The following is a 17,196-nucleotide window of genomic DNA, read 5'->3' as shown; positions in this document are numbered from 1 at the left end:
CTGTTAGGAGACGATAGCTGAGCTTCAAGAAAACAGCCCAAATCTTCAACGCTAAATCTTTAAATTCCAGGGTCAACAGGCAAAGTGTTCTTTAAGGTTTTAAGTGAAAGAATGCTGGTCTGGTCGGCACAAATAAATGAAAAACAAATGGAATAAATTGTAAATAACTTATCAAAATCGATGTGGAAATTGAGTGTGTGTCGATCAGGGGATTGACAGGAGGAATAGAAACATGCTTTAATGAGCAGATTTGTTTCCAACTTAAATAATTTCCCCATCAGTGGTGAGATCAGTGCTGCCAATAGAAATGCCATGATTGTCTTTATTAAACTAAATGTTTACTGGGTACAGATAATGAAAAGCAAATTTTTGAAGAAATGGTCATCCCAGGTGTCTCTTTAGCTTATAATAAATCTCACAAATTGCTTCACGAGCAAAGAAAATATCAATAATTCCAAATGATCGTTTCCTTAAAATTGGTAAATACTGTGCTCTGCTGCCCTCTGCCGGTGGCGTGAGGAATCACATCTGTTAAAGAAACCCATTTTCCCCTCTTATTTCGAGACCTGTGTCGCCACCTACTGGACAAACTCATCCATACACTCGGCCAATTCGATATAAACGGATATGTAATATTAAAACCTTTTTAACATTTTCCCTACCTTGACCCTGCTATGATCAATTACACCAACCAGTGCCGTGTCTACCAGAGTCCTTTAACAGGGCGTGATAATTTAACTCACAGTGGGTCTGAGGCACTTTTCTCATCAAAATGCAACATTTTAAAGTCATTATTCTTTTTAAGCTCCTCTTGACTTTCAGATCACCTTGCCACGGGGGTATCAAATTACTGCCCCTCGCCATTTTCTCCTGAATATATTATTCAAGTCCCTTTTCTACTTTGTCAGCAGGAGGTTTTACACGGGGTCAATAACCTTGCGATTTAACATGGGGGCCCACTCAAATTCATGCCCTTGATCAATGCTCTCGTCCTTAATTCACCCCTCTAAAAATACAGTTACTGCGGTATTTTCCCGAGCACATCAGATTTTCGATTACCTTTTTTTTTTTAAGGAATACATTGTTCACTTGTTATTAATGAACTCCGGCAGCTCCGGCGTCCAGCTGCAGCAGCGGCATTTCCTGTCGGGGCAGAATGCAAAATAGTCAGTGGTCACTCAGTAATTCATCCTCTTAGAATAAACTTTCAGCACTTAAGGCCACAGGGAAAGCAGAATATAAGAAGCACAAGCACACTTTTAAGGGAGGGCGAGAGCGATGGAGGGAAAATGCATTCATCAGCCGTTGCCTGAGGTGAAATAAACAGTGTCTGAGGCTGAGCTGGTTACACACATGTATGTAAATCTACTCCCCCTCGTCGCTAAGCTAATTCCCATGGAGGAGATCTCTCACTGCTCTCACCCTCAGCCTCATGTCATGTGTCAGTGCCAGTCTAATCTCACACCCCACACCATCTGCTGCCAGCCGCCCAGTTTGGCACCGGGTGCTCTGTGGGGACACAACACACATCCAATCTACGCCTCCTATACTGACCACGTACACACACGCCAACGTTTGCATGGAGGTTGTCAGCCAAGAAGCTGGCGGCGGTTCAGACAGTCAGCTCGGGGGTTATTGTGAGTTAAGGGCGCCACATTCGTGGCTCCGCCAGTGTGACCGGGGAGGGTTCCAGTTATTTTGGTCATGGCATCAACCCTCAGCTCGCTTTCGCTTCCGTTTCTTGAGATTTTTTGTTTGTGGGGAGCAATTTGAAACGGTGCTTTGGATTCGCGTGGAAGCTGCTGAAGAAATATCTAATTATGATGCTGTGCTCCCAGTGGACTCTTGAGTTAAATGCCAATTTACCGCCGTTATTAAGCAGAACAGGAAACTCTGCGTCTCCTCAGTCGCTCTTAATGGGCCCGACTGCACGGATGTCCAGGACGGACCAAGAAGAAGAACATTCGTTAACTCCAACTAATGAAAACAGCTTTTTGCCTGGAAGCTTTTGTGGAATTCTGCACAGTCATCAGTGCGTCACAGCTAACACACACACAGAACACGTGTACACACACACACACACACACACGCGCACACACACACACACACACACACACACACACACACACACACACACACACACACAGTGTATAGACACATACACAAATGCACATGCTCACAAAACACACAAGTCTATACACACACATACACACACAAGCATACAAGTGTACACACACACGTGTATACACACACACACACAGACATGCAAATCTCTGTTTCTATCTTTGGGAGGATGTAATACATTCTAAATCACCATCATGACTAAGTCCCTGAATCTGACCCTTGACCCTTGACCCTGACCCTCACCTTAATGCAAATTTGTATTAGTGTGGGGGGGGATGGTAGGATAAGGATTTTGGTGAATGGGAGAACACAAGCACACACACGCACACACACACAACACACACACACACACACACACACACACACACACATTTCTGCTTGACTCTCATTATCATATACTGAAATTCTTCTGTCCATCAGAAGAAGAAAACTGTGTTTTCAAAGGTCCTCCCATCCTGGGGCAAGTTTCTGGGACCAGAAAACACTTCAGCTGCCACAAAAGAGTTTAATTGCAGCTCTGAAACACTGTGGTCACCAACTTTGCCCTTGACAACAAGGTCAGGGGAGTGCACCGTTATTAAAGTCATCAAAACCACTTCTGGAGGGCTGAAATCACGAAAGAAAAATGCAAACAGCAGAAAAAAAAACAACCTTATTTGATTAATTGGTGCGGCCCATGTAAATTGCAGTGGAGGCCCGGCGGCCGCGGGTGGGTGCAATCGCCCCCTCTCTGGCTGGGGGGGCACTGAGGGATGCTGTCACAGCCTCATTAAAGGGCTGGAGACAGCAGCAGCTCGGTGCAGCGCAGCCTGCTGGAATGCGTCTCATCCAAACGCGGCCTCGGCTTTAAAGCCTCGTGGCGTCTCGGCCATTTCGTCCGAGAGCAAAGCCGCAGTCTGTTTGTACCCCTGCGCTGTTTTGACATTAATTATCTTCCCACGGCTCAGAGCTGCAGAGAAAACACTCTTCACTGGTGGTTTTTCTTACATTTCTGATGTTAGTTTTAAATGTGTCTGGATTTCTAAAGGTTCTTTATGTTGCATTCGTCTGTTGGTTCCAGTTTTTTAAATTGCCTGTCAAAACACCTCTTTTGTTCATTTGCAGACTTTAATTTAATATACGTCAAGTGGACAAAGACTGAAATTGGACAACCCTTGAAGAAATGGGGAACCCTTCCGCTGGCCAGTCAACAGCCCCAGTTTAATCTAATGAATGCAGTTCATCTGAAAAGAGCTGTGATTCACCTGTTGCCGGTTTGGAACTACAGTAAAAGCGCCCCGAACATCCATTCGTCTTTGTTTCTTCCCAGTGAAAAATGGTGTTGTGATGCTCCCAGATTGCGCGGGTGACTACAACAATGCCTCAGCGCTCCCCGGAGAGAGAAACATTACACTATTTACGGTCCGACGGTGTCCCGAGAAGTGGCGTGAAAAACAACCTGTGTCACCGGCGGATGGGAACTGGGGGCCAAAGCGATTGCAGTGCGAGGCGCAATTACTGGAGCGCGGCGGCGTGCGGCGGCTGTGCAGCATTACTTACTGCTCCCCGCGGCCTCCTTGTGGCTGCGCAGACAACGAGAACACACCAGCGACGTTCCAGTGCGTTAAAAATGAGCATAATTAAGTTTGGGACACGAACAAGTGCGCGTTATCCAGCGGTTAGGCAAAACACCGCCGCGGCGCCGCGCTACATTTGCTAAACATGATCTTTGTGGGTGAAGGTGCACTCTTGGACACAAATAGAAGCAACTGTGGATTCAGCCTGAGCTCCTTTATGTTGTGGTGGAGAAGAGGATCGCAGCAGGTCTCGTCTCCAAAGCTCACCGGTGCCAAACCAGGAGCAGCTGCGAAGAACCTGGCTGAGGTGACATTTGGATGCTTCCTGCCTCCTCTTCCTGGAGGGATTAGACCCGATCACACAGCTACTGTTTCGGAGCGGCTGCAGACTCCAGCCGTACGCCTCCAGTGATGGCGTGACTGGGATGCTCTCCTGCTTTTCCCAGATGTTCCTGTATTGTTGCTGAAGGTGGGCCATAAACGGTCCAGCTGGTGAGAGTGAATCCAGCCTTCGTGCTCATGCAACAAAATGAGGCCTCCTGACCAAACCATGTGGAGGACATCATAGGAGGCTTCAGGTCTGAGCAGCAGTGGTGGGTTGGGGTTCGAGCCCCGCTGCTCCGTCCTGCTGCACCAACTGGCCCAACGACATCAAGGTGAAGTCAAAGCTTGTTTCTGATAAAACAGCTGCTGTTTTGACCAAATCTTCAAGCACCTTCTCTTTAGACTCATGCTGACGCTGCACTTTGGTAAACTCATCATTTTAACATCCAGAAACAGGTTAATGGGGGTCCAAAAGCTGCCGTTGCCCCGGGGCTGTTGAGCAATTTAATGATAACGCACGCTGACCTTGTAATTGAAGGGGACAGAACTTATTCCGAATAACTTTGGGCTGTTGAAAGATCCCGTCGAAGCCTCTCACATGGACAAAGTCCGTCAGCTGTTGGAGCTTTTGTTCTGCTCTTGAGAGATTTGCAATGGATTCAGACTTTAAATCAAAGTGGGAGTTCCATTGTTGTTATTTTCTCTTTTTTAGTCTGTTTACCGGTGATCATTTCCAGAGACTCTTGTCCTGCTTTGTCCCACCTGTCTTGTCTCACCCGGGCCTCGTTGTCTCGTCTCCTCCTGTGTATAAAAGCCGTGTTCTCCATGTTGAGCTGCCTGTCACTGCTCATGTGGGTCCTTGCAAACATTTGAGTCTGTTGATTTTCATATTTTTGGGGGTTCCTGGTTCTGATGCCTCAACAGTCAGATGGTTTGTCCCAGTCCAGGCTCGTGACTCCAGCTGCCCTCAACTATAAAGCTTGATGCTGTGTCTTTTTAGGCTTCCGCCCATTAAAACTGTAAGAACTGCAGATCATCCAAACCCCAGGAACCCCATGAAACTATGTCAGAGGGTCTCTGAGCCGCAGTAGAGACAGTCAGCCCTCTCTTCCCACGTTCTGTGTCTTACCAGTTCAGGAAAGGCAAAGAGAATAGGGCATGAACACACACACACACTGCACCGAACAAAGAGACTGCTATACGACCACACGGTGTGTCGGGGTGGGCGCCAACAAACTTTCTGAGCTCCCAGTGAAAATCCAACTTTTCGCTAAATTAGTCCGTCTCTTTAAAACAAATGTGTGGAAATGAGCGAAGACGAAGCTCGTGGAGCGCATTGGTCGCAGAACTGTGACAGCATGTGTACTTTGCCTTCTCATGGTGTTTAAGTTGAGCCTCAAAGCTTATGTAGCCTACTGGGTTCCACGTCACATAAAATATACAAATGTAGCTTGTCAATATTTTATTCCTGCTGGATTTAACAAGCAAGCACCAGATAGTGTTATGCAGAGACAAGGACATTCCTGTGCTGCTATATTAGCATTCTTGGCCTTGTAATTTACTGCAAACAGCACTCAGAGTATCTATTATTACACAAACACAGCCAGAGTGCTGCTATATAATGTACATGAGCAGACACACGCAGTATAGATCATATTAAAACAGGAACCACTGAAAGTGCTGGAACGTTCAGGGAGTCACGCGTAGCCTTTCACAGCACCACTCAACATTTCAGACAGTGTTTGCACGGCAACTCATCACGGTTGCGTGCACATATCAGAGTGTCGAGCCCTTTGTCCTTGACTTGCACACTAGAACTAATTTGCAGCGTACAACTGGAGCCCCAAACACACCAATTAAACTGACATTCCAAATTCCCGCTCACTTGTCTTTCAGAATGCACAAGGGCTCCTGCTCCCTCAGCCAATAACAGAAAGTTTACAAGAGAAAATTCCCAGATCCATGAAGGCAGAGGCAATAATTACGGGTGAGCACATTTGATTTATTGTTGTGCCGAATTCCCCCGGCATGCTTGTGAAATCCTCCGAGGCCTGCCCGGATATAGGTGCTTTAGTGTACTTCTGAAGGCTGCAGCGGGAATTTAAATTCAAAGGGCTCCACAACACAAATGCTCATCCTTGGTGAGTCTCTCTGTTGTATACGTGCTCAGCTGTTGAGGACGCACAGATTCGGGAGGATAAATGCTGAAGTTTGGCAATTTTTGCCTCGGTGCACTGTGGCTCGTGAAGACCTTTCCAGGGTGCAGAGCTGGAGTCTGAACCGTGTTCTGTACTTTAAGTCGTACATAACGAACGCTGCTGCTGTTGTGCTGCACGACGCCTGAACTCCGAGGTCGTCCGCACTATACGATAAGGGTGGTTTTATCAAGCCTCCTTTCTTCCAACACTGCCGGCACCGTTTTCACAGCAACCTTCAGCACCACCATCCTTTTTCACAACAGATGCCTTTTGTGCACTTTTTGGCCCAGTTCGACCTTTGGCCTTCAGCACCGATCTGTGCAGCTTTGGTCTGGATCCATTTGCTCATGATTTATTTTAACTGCCAGCGAAGCAAAGCAGAGACCCGGTTTGTATGGCGGTGATCTGCGTTGGCTGGCACAAGTGCATGCAGGTGAATTCTATGAGATATGAGAGGTGACGTAAATACAACTATAACTTTACTGTGTGTAGGTGTTAGCCTTTGACCGATGTTCTTAAGAATGTTGGTCTACAGCTGGAGCAGAACGTTTTCCTTCTATTCTATTCCCTCCATTTGCTTGTATCGTAGCGGAGACGTGATGCGGTGTAACCCTAGCATGTCTTTCAGGTCATTTTAGATGATTACTAATATTTCTATTAGTTAAAAAAGGGGTCCAAGACCGACAAGAGGCTGATTAAACCAGTTCGATGTTTGGAGATAAAGCCAGAGAGGCCAGACTGAGGTGGGTCGGACACGTCAGAGAAGGGACAGTGGATGTAAAGATGCTGCCTACACATGCAGGCTCTGGTCAGGGTTCGCTCATCAAATAAGCAGCATCAAGCCTCAAATCTGATGATCTGCTAAAGCTAGAGATCCAGGAGGTCTGATGGAGCGTCGTTGGAAGATTCTGCTGTAAACATTTATCACGAATCATAAACCATCGCAAGGTCCCATTTTCAATTATAAAAGCTTTGATTCATGCGGGGCCAACAAACAATCCAGCGTCTGATGAAGCTGCTCCTGCTAATGGTGGAAGTTCTGTGTGAAATGCAGTTGTGATGCATGCAGACACGCTGGTCTTTGTGACGCCTGTAATTCAGCAGAGGTAAACAAGATGTCTTCAGTCAATTATTGTGCCGCCTAATGAGCCATTAATATTGCACTTTCATTAATGAGATTTCCATTAACAAACACACGATAGACATGGTTTGTTGTTGCACGCAGAAGAAATAAATGTTTCTCTGGGAAGAGCTTTAGCGTTTTTCTTTGAGGGAAAAAAACCCATAATTGATGGTCTAGCTCTGTTAATAACATACACATACGTGTAAACATGAGTTGCTCTTAAATTGCAATCACATCTTTCTATAATCTATCAGGGTTCTCCCAGTCCTCCGGGGTCTCGATCCAGCCAGGTTTTCTGTCCAACCATCTGAAAGTGGTGTCTAACCGGTAGGACGGAAATCCCGTACTGGATCTGGACGCCCCTGCCGTGCACGGCGCCCTATTCTGACAGGGTGCTGTTGAAATAATTCAGCCTTGACTTTAAAAAGAAGAATGACTGCTTAAACTTCCAAATATCCATAAAGCATGCATAAATCACCCTCTCAGTACAATCTTAGTGCTCCATTTGTCATTGAAAGCAGGGAGAGGAAGCCCGGCCAGGACTCAGGTTTGGGTTTATGTACATTATGCAGGAGCTGCGTAATGTACAGGGAAAATGGCATCAGTGCTGCAGGTTTCAACCCAATACAAATAACTAAACATTCCAAACTAAAGTAGGAATCTAAAACTAGCTTTTGCAAGTAGTTTTTCCAAAGTTAATGGCAGTTTTCAGGATCCAGTGTCGGACTTTTTCCCCATTTCCTGCATAACGTTCCACAACCGCAGCACAGGAAGCTGACGGGGATGATGAAAGGATGCTGTCAGACTGGGCTGCGGAAGATGCTAATCACCAGATTAAACTATTGATTAAATTCTGGCAAATACACAAATGGAATGGCCGAAAGGATGTTGCCAGTGGATTATGTCGATGTGTTTTTAAGCCAAATTAAACCTCCAGAGTGATCGTTTTTACCATTCAGGACAGCTCGCCAACAGCTTCATCCCTAAGCCAACTTTTTTTCATGCACAAAGCTAAGGTGTAGCATTTCACAGGAACTAATTACATGGGCCAATCCGCCGCAATTTATACTTTGTTCTCCCACTTTTCTGTCTGGGTTCCATTGCTGGCACCATCATATTTTGGACTTTGCCATTCTGTGCAGATGGAGCCAAATAGGCATCCTACCCACTGCGACAGACTGTCAGCCGAGTCTGTGCACAGTTCCACTGCGATTCCACTACGTTTGCTCACAAATCATCCAGTCTACTGTATAATCACATTCCTCCTTACAAAAAATCCGATATTGATTAGAGCAAAGGTCGCATCTATCAGGATAGAATGGCTCTTTGTTTGTCCCATTGGCATCTGTCCTTTTGTCCCGTCTCTGGGACGGTCACCATGGCAAACTGCCGGCGCTGCTTCTTCAACTTCAGCAATTTCCATCTTAAAACCTTTCACATCACTGTGGTTGTCAATAGCAATTAACAGCATCACAGCAACATTATTGATGCGCCGTCATAATCGTGCTCCAGTGTATTCCAACATCCACGTTCATCTGATTTCATATTTTCCTCAAGACTTTTATGCTTACAAAATGACATCAGGCAGGCTTGTGTGCCTTCCATGTTGCCATGGCAGCCACATCCTCATGAAAAATTCGGTTCCTATTCTGTGCAAAAGTCCATCAATGGCTTATATGAGGGTTCATAATTTACCGTGGTTATAATCAATAACAGAATTAGATGTAGATTATTACCTAATTTAAAAATGATATAGATGTGCTGTAGAATTTTATTCAATGGGGAAGCTCTCTGAAGATGAAGATCAGCATAAATGATGCCGCAATTGTTGCATTTTAAATCCTGAAGGTGATTTATGATTGAAATGTCTTTCCAGAATTAATTAAGCTGGTAAAAGCCTAAAAGATGCTGAAGGTGCAGTGTACAAGTGGCCGCTTTTGGCTGACTTAAAATGTGGATTAGAGTGATCAAAGCAAAGAGAAATAAACAAGTTTCCACAACATATTGGGCTAAAGTTGGCTGCCTCTTAAATATATTATGCTTTGTTCTTTTTCTTTGATATCTCCCTCTGAGCCGTCTGATTACCTTCGGCATTAAAACGGGGTTATTTTAAGTCTGGCGAGGCTTTAATCAGACGTGTAGAAAGTCCTGACGAGTTGCTGATGATGTGGGGCGGGTCGGACTCTCGGGAGGAGCAGCAGCTGCAGCTCCACCACGGAGGTCGAGCGGCTGCACTCTGAGCTGTGGGAGAAGTTCAAGTGTGACGCTCCGACGCGGTGACGGCGTCCTTTAGATCCAGCTGTATCATCTACGGCCTGAAGTTTTGAGTGCCATTAACGGGCTGATGTTTACACTACTGAAGTCTCCGTGGAACTCGTCCTGAAGTTAAGTGTCTACTCAGCACGGCCGCCATTGGCAGGCTGCTTTGATAAATTGGTGGGTTATTCTAAGCTGTGATCCCAACAGCGCCGCTGGCATCTTGCCACGAGGGGGTTGGCCTGACAACTTCAGATGAGGCCTCAGGGGCGAGACTGAAGGGGAGGGATGGGCAAGGCGCTGGACTTCCGCTGGGCTTGAGCCAGCCCTCTGAAGCGGGTCCTCCAGGACGGCAGATGGAGAACTCTGCGATCCCAAAGCTCCCTCGGCCACTCAGAGGAATCAAACAGCTCTGCCGCGACTCATCCCGCAATCATCTGGCTTCTGTCGCTGCACGTCCCACCGGTGAAATCAAAACGTGCTCTCCCAGATGGAAAGACAGGCAGTGCGCGACGTCTCCCGGTGTTCTCTGTGACAGCGTCTGACCAGGGCGGACTGCTGCGGGTTGACGGGGGCCCTGAGCAGAGGACTCTTCATTGTCCTGGCATGTGATGCGCTGCTGTAACCTAACTGGCGGGCGCACACACACCATCGTGTGTTTGACAGCATTGATGCAGGAAACAAATTTAACTGCCCATAAACGAGTTGTCCTTCCAGCGCGCAGCCACCACAGCCACCACATTCCAGCGGGCCAGACACAGACGGCACACACTTCACATGGGTGCGAATGTATTTTGGCAACGGAGGAGCCGGATTTAATGAGGCGCACCTGGGCCTCATTCATAATGAAAGGCAGATTTCATTTTAATTAGGTGGAGGTCTCAGCGTCCAGGGTGATGTCGAACAGCTGTAGAGATCCAGTTTCCTTTGCATAATGTATGACAGCTCATATTTATTCACGAGTCAGACGGCTGAACAGCACAGGTAGGTGACTGGTTAAACACCCAAGTGTGGGAAAGTTCAAAATTCTTCGGAAGGAAAGGGTGATTTGGAACGTCTTTCTACAGGTGTCACAGGGGACGGAAAGTGAGGAGCCGAGTCCTGCTCAGGACCCGGGGATCTGAAATAAACACGTGGGACTCGGACATTTTTAACCTGAGAGGTGAGGATGATGCAAATCTCATTAAACCTGTGACGCAGCGTGACCGTGTGTCCTTGAGGTGTTTGAGGATGAATGCATGGAATATAGAAGTGAGCAAAGCTGCAGCTCAAAAGGCTTTAAATAAAACTTCATCTATATTCTTTGGAAAAAACATTGGGAGGTGTTTTTCTTGCACGCCATGATGACTCCAGTGCATCCAGATTGGTGATGGGGGAAAGATTGAATATAAAGTTATTTAGGGCGTTATTTATAAAGGAGGATATTCTGGGCGGCGCGGTAGAGGTCGCGCGCTTTAAATAGATAAAACAACACAATAATCAGGGCAGCATATTGAGAAACAAGAGTTTGGTGCGGCTGCAGGAGCCATTTGAGTTGTTTTAACAGCCTCGGCGATGTCACGTTAGCCCGGACCAGCTCATCAAACACAGAGCGACAGACGCACCGTCATGGCTGGGTTTGCTTACAAGGATTCCTCCAGCACAAAGTCACCTCGTTACACCAACAGTTGCTGTTTACACACGCAATTAAATCCCAATGACAGAAGATTGGAGGGAGCCATGTTTGTGTTACTCAAGAGGAGCCTGGAAACTTCCTCTTCCTCACATGGAAGAACCTTGATCGACAGCATGTTGGAGCAACTTGAAGCCAGAGTTTTAGGGTTACATTTTTGGAATGACCTCTGTAATTTCACCGGTTTCATCTGCTGTTGAGTTTTTTTTCCCTTTCTTCGTACATCCTTGATTCTACATATACCATATTCCAATTATTACAGAAGCAGGATTAGTAATAACAGCAGCAGCAGCGAGGACGAGCACGGCAGTGAAAACAAGATGGCAGACAAGAAAGGAGAGAATAAAATAATGATCCTGAACCTTTGGTGGATTCGTGGAAGAATTCCACCCAATATTTCTTATCCAATTTGATGCTGCAGGACTTGGACTCCCATCCTGGGATTTTCAGATATTCTAACTAATTAGACTGTTAGAATTGAGTAGAAAACAGGAGAAAAGATTAAATTAGAGTTGCTTAATATACAATCACCTATATTGGGGTCCACACAGCATTCATGACACAAGAACATTTGTCTTTATTGCCTTTATTGTTCCAGTTAACAGTGTTCTTCCTATCGTTGGGATCGGAGCAGTGGGCCGAAGCTCCGGCTCTTAAGATGCAGAGAACAGGGAGAAATCTCCCGACCCGTGTTGCAGCAACTACCATTTTTCATTGCTTACCCATCTTTTCCCAATCGGGGAGCGCTTCCGTTCTCGATCCACTCCAAACACCAATCCCACATGTCAACACTTCTGCTCGTCTGCTCACATTTGTCTGGGAACGATGATCCTCCGGAAGCTTTAATAGACACACAGACAAGTGAAGCCTGACCTAAGAGTCCTTCATATTTGTTAAAAATCTCAATCTATATGATGTTTGAAATGCTTTTCTTAGTTTCTAGACCCCGGACATTCCTTTATTCTTTCCTCGCCAGCCCAGAACCGGAAAATCTGACTGCATTTAAACGTGTCTTTCAGTGTTGCATCGGAGAAAAACACACATGAATATCAGCTCTTGAGTCTGACTGTGTACGTGTGCCGTATCCTCTGGAGGTTTCAATCAGGGCTGGATCAGTTCTACCCAACAGTTGCATTTGGACCTGCGTCGAGGTTTATGTTCCAGGTGACCCAAAGGTGAGCTGGGAAATTTAGGCGACGCGTCCGATTCAAGTGCCAGATAATTGCCGTTACCGGCACTTCCAGGTAACCTCCACTTTTGCCACCTGTAGCCACCTTCTAATGGTTCTCTCCGGATGTTTTATCCTTTGGGGCTCGTCGGACATTTTGATGCACGGCAGCGTGTCACAGAAGAGGCGACTCGGGTTCCTGCTGCCATTTGATGGATTATAAAGCTGCACAGAAGCAAAGAGTGACAGTATTCAACCAAAGCCTTGATGTCTGAAAGAGAAATATGACCCTGATTGATCATGTGATGTGTTCACTGGACACTTGGCCACTGTATCGTGTTGTGTTGACACTCTGTCATGATGAAACCACAACAGGAAACACATTTGGGTGACTTCCTGCTCCCAAACCTGCTGACTCCTATGAAGGCGTGATGGGCTGTGGCTCGTTTGATGCCCTCCGCGTAAAAGTGACACCCGGAATTCTGGGCGTGTTGCACTCGTTTGTCAATATTCTGAGCAGTTAATTAGTTTGGAGGGTTTATGTCTTTCACGTTTTCATCTTCATGTATGAGGAGAGAATCTCTCCCAACACGGTCTGGATAAGCCAGAGTAAATATTTAGCACCAGAGAAAATTCCTCTGCTGGTCTGGGAGTTGAGTCCAGGCCTTTGATGCTGTGAGGAAAACCACCAAGGGCATTTTTTTTTAATTAGCATTTCCTCATCTCCACAGCCACTGTCCATGTGTTGTATGATTCATCCGGCTCTCGGCTCTGTGCAGCCTCTCCTGGAGGACTACGACCACAAACGCCTCCAGACATCACGGAGCCAAGCGGGGATGAGGTCAGGTGAAACAGATGTGCTGTTTGGGTGGGAGGAGAGGGGTCTTGCTCCGGCCCCGTCTGTGGGACAGGCCCAGATAAGCCGTCAGAGACGTGTTCACCAGCCCCGGTGACCTCTGTCCACATGTTCCATCCGCACGCAGCGGCTGTTTATGAAGGGACATTTAATAGCGGCTGCAGCTCTGATGATAGAGCCTCCACAAAAATCCTGTAAAATCGATATTTGTCATCTGTGAACAGAAATAAATAAATCTCCATAAATTCAAAAGCGGTTTGTAATTCACATTTTCCCTCTGACCTGTATTCTCCTCCACATCATGTTTTTTTACACACCATTTTGAATGTGCACAATAATGTTCCTTTCATCCTTCTTCCCCACAATAGCCAAGAAATTGTCATTTCCCACCAGGAAAAGTGAAGGTTTCTGCCCCCATCCTCCGTCCTGCAGCACGTCGGAGAACTCCACCGAAACTCTCGTATTAATGGAAATATTATGACCGTGTTGTTGTGAGCAATCAGTTACACTGCTGATTAACTGAGAAACGTATCCTAGCAACGCTTCATGAATGATGCCTGATTTAGACGGCGTGCAATGTTTGCAGTCGTGTCACACGCGGCCGTTCCAGCCAAACTTTAGCCAAGTGTTTACTGTGTTCCAAAGAAAAAGAAGATTGGAGTTGGCTTGAATCGGACGTCAGAAAAGTATGAAAGCGACTTTCAGTCCCCTTTGAACGGAGGTGAAAACGCATTCAAAAATAACAAATGCAGACAGGGAATAGGTCTCATTTTTAAACCGCCGTTGGAGATGGTGAAATGAAAAGTCCCAGAAACATGGGGCATAAAGAGGGGAGAATTCTGTGGGAGAGAGGGTGGGACTGCACCAACAATGTGACCAGAACCGCTGATGTGTGTGTTCGTATACATTAGATAATTCCTCCTATCAAGACGACGAGCTGGGCAAAAATAGTAAAGCTGCAACGGTCTTTTGTGATTTAGGGAGCTTTTATTTAGGCTGTAAAGCAACACTTTGATTCCAACACAACTGCATTCTCAGAGAGTACTGAGCAAACGTCTACTGATGCTACGGCATGCTAACAGTGTGCGTTCTGGTCCGACAGAACCACCGTGTCGACATGCTGCACCCAGCAGAGCGTCAATAAGCTGCCGAGTCAGCAACTGCCCGCCAATAAATCGCTGATACTTTAATTTTAAATCAATCACAGCTGCTTCCTCATAAGACCGGCGTAGCTTCATTACAATTAGCACTGCCAAGGGAGTGACTGGAACACAGACCGCCGTGATTGATGCCACTATAAAGCGGGAGTCTGATGAATTAAAATTTAAATGTCAGTTAATTATGGCCAGTCATTAATTAAAGCGATTGGATAAGGTTTACAGTTTGGTCGCTTCCTCCGTACAAGAATCAGCGTAACACGGGCCGACAGCAGCGACAGCGGTAGCTGAAGATGGATTCAGGATTACGCAATTATGCAAAACCTATTCCCTTTTTATTTGCTGAAGACACAACAATGGCGGGAGGCTGTCTGTCTTTGTTGATATCACTTGGCCTCTGCAGTGACTCAAAAATCATAATGGTAGCGCTTCCGTCCTTTCCCATCCATAATCTTGTTGAAGTCCGTCACAAGTCAGTGAGCCTGGTAATTGCTATATGTACTCTGTTCTGCCTGCTGCCAAACTGGTTTCAAATCCTGCACATTTGGATGCCCCGCGCCGCTGCAATTGATTTTGCTTTTCTCCTTTTTTCTCTTTTGCGTAATTAGTTGTTTATAGCCGAGCCAGCACACGACTCCAAACAAGATCCTGATGGAAAGAGAACTGTGGAGGAGCCCGAAAGAAGAGGGGGTGGATGAAAATGACAGGTCAATTACAAACAAGAACGTGGGACGCTTGACTCGTCTTCACTGCTGGGTGGGGACACGTTTTATTGAATTGTATGTGGCGTTCATGCACCCAAGCACATCTGCACCTTGGTAAGCTACAGATGTGTCTGGGCGCGCGGCTGGAAAGGTTCGCCCCGATAGATTTGACCAGGAGACCAGCCTGAAACTTACCAAAGAAGACTTTAGCATTCTTTAAGTTGATGAATCTTTTGTCTCATCTCACCAACCGCTTTATCCCTTCGGGATCCCAATGGGCAAAGGCAGATCCACCCCGCGACTGAGCTAACGCTGCCGCGACTGAGCTAACGCTGCCACGACCGAGCTAACGCTCCCGCGACTGAGCTAACGCTGCCACGACTGTGCTAACGCTGCCACGACTGAGCTAACGCTGCTGCGACTGAGCTAACGCTGCTGCGACTGAGCTAACGCTCCTGCGACTGAGCTAACGCTGCTGCGACTGAGCTAACGCTGCCACAGAATGCTTGATCTTTGTTTAAATGAGCTAAAAAAGCCCAAACAAAACCCAGTGCTTGAAATGATAAAGGGAACAATTGTTTCTCCTTGGAGCAGTTGGCATATTTGCATATATGCAGATGACACCTGCCTTGTTACCCGTATACCAACAACAACCGAGGCCGTTTTGTGCAAATTATGTCAAACATTTGTGGCAACTGCCAGCGAGCAGACAAAGAGACACACACGGAAATAGCAGAAACCATTTTGTTCCTGATTTCTTTTGTCAAATTGACATTGGCAGCGTGTGCATGTGAGTTGTTGTTGTTGGATGTTGCCCATGGAAACTTTGTGAGTAGCTGCTGAACAGAATATTCTCATATTTTAGTGCCTCTTGCCCTCCTCTGATGCATGTTGGTCCAATCTAATGCAAATCAGCGTCGTTGACGTGACAACCGGCAGTCAGACCTGACAGACGGCCGCGCTTCCAACCGCCCTCCTTTCAGCCAAAAGTCATTTTGCATCAATTAGCCGGCGACTATAAACTGTTGATAGCTCCTAACTGGACATTTTGAAAGGATTTGTGTGTGAGAGCGTGACGCTGAATTAGTGGTTGTGTGTGCGGAGGGACGCTCGGCTCAGGCGGAGTAACAAAAGCCCCACGTGGAACTCAACCAACTGGGTTTTTATCCATTTTCCTCAAGTCGCAATCAGATAATTATTAATCGCAGCAACCATCAGAGAGTGCCAAAGCACGCACTCTGGAGTGGCGCTACAATAGCAGCAGCCTGCCACCAGCTCAAAGGGCCCGGGGGGGTTTTAAAGGAAAGGAATGCTTTTGATGCGGAATTCGAACACGCAGAAAATACTTCATTTTTATTTTTTCCCAGTGGTTTCATTACAGACTGTAAAAAGATAAAGTGCTGCTCAATAGCTTCCCCCCCATTTTGCCGCTTAAAAACATCTAACTGGAAATAATTCATTAAATTTAATTAATTTTCCTGAAGTCTGAATGGTGGCCTGTCTGTCGTGTCATATAGGAATTTCTGTTTGTTCTTTTCTGTTTAATACGTAGTAAAGATAGGGATCAACAATCTGTTGCATAGAATAGTGCGAGAAAGGGAAGAGTTGAATGGAGTGGAGGGAAGAAGAAGAGAGGAAAACCTTTAGATTGACCTTTGGAGACAAACACTGTGAAATTACCGCCGTGGCATTTCAACTAAGCCAAATTATATTTAGAAATGAACTCACTAATTGCAAAGGAGCACTCCAATTCCCACTACTCATTATTTATTTGAGCTAAATCATTACTCGGACCAAAGAATTGATTGAAATGTATCAACATATTTTTTTTCCCTCCTAAGAAATAGTCGGCCAAATATTTTCTGCTCAGTTGCCGCCTCTCGGTCCCTGAATGCCTCCATTGTGCCGTCGCTTTGCATTCAGATGTCATTTTCCACAGACTCCTTTAAATGTTGAACCCCCATTTATATATTTATATTCCTAAAGAGGGAGCATCTTCCAGCGTTGTTGCCTCTCGTGTTTGTGGAGTGGGGCCATTCCCAACAATCAATTTTCCAC

General features: G+C 46.2%; 1 long non-coding RNA gene across 1 annotated transcript; it reads left to right on the top strand.

The window, feature by feature from the left end:
- Positions 1-9,477: 9,477 nt before the first annotated feature.
- On the top strand, positions 9,478-13,496 carry LOC130524538 (uncharacterized). Its single transcript, XR_008950161.1, has 3 exons — positions 9,478-10,565; positions 10,649-10,743; positions 13,153-13,496. It is a non-coding gene; the product is annotated as an uncharacterized LOC130524538 (long non-coding RNA).
- Positions 13,497-17,196: the final 3,700 nt, after the last annotated feature.

Source organism: Takifugu flavidus, chromosome 4 (genome assembly GCF_003711565.1).
Source record: "Takifugu flavidus isolate HTHZ2018 chromosome 4, ASM371156v2, whole genome shotgun sequence".
NCBI classification, from domain to species: Eukaryota; Metazoa; Chordata; class Actinopteri; order Tetraodontiformes; family Tetraodontidae; genus Takifugu; species Takifugu flavidus.
This window is presented reverse-complemented; position numbering and strand designations above follow the sequence as displayed.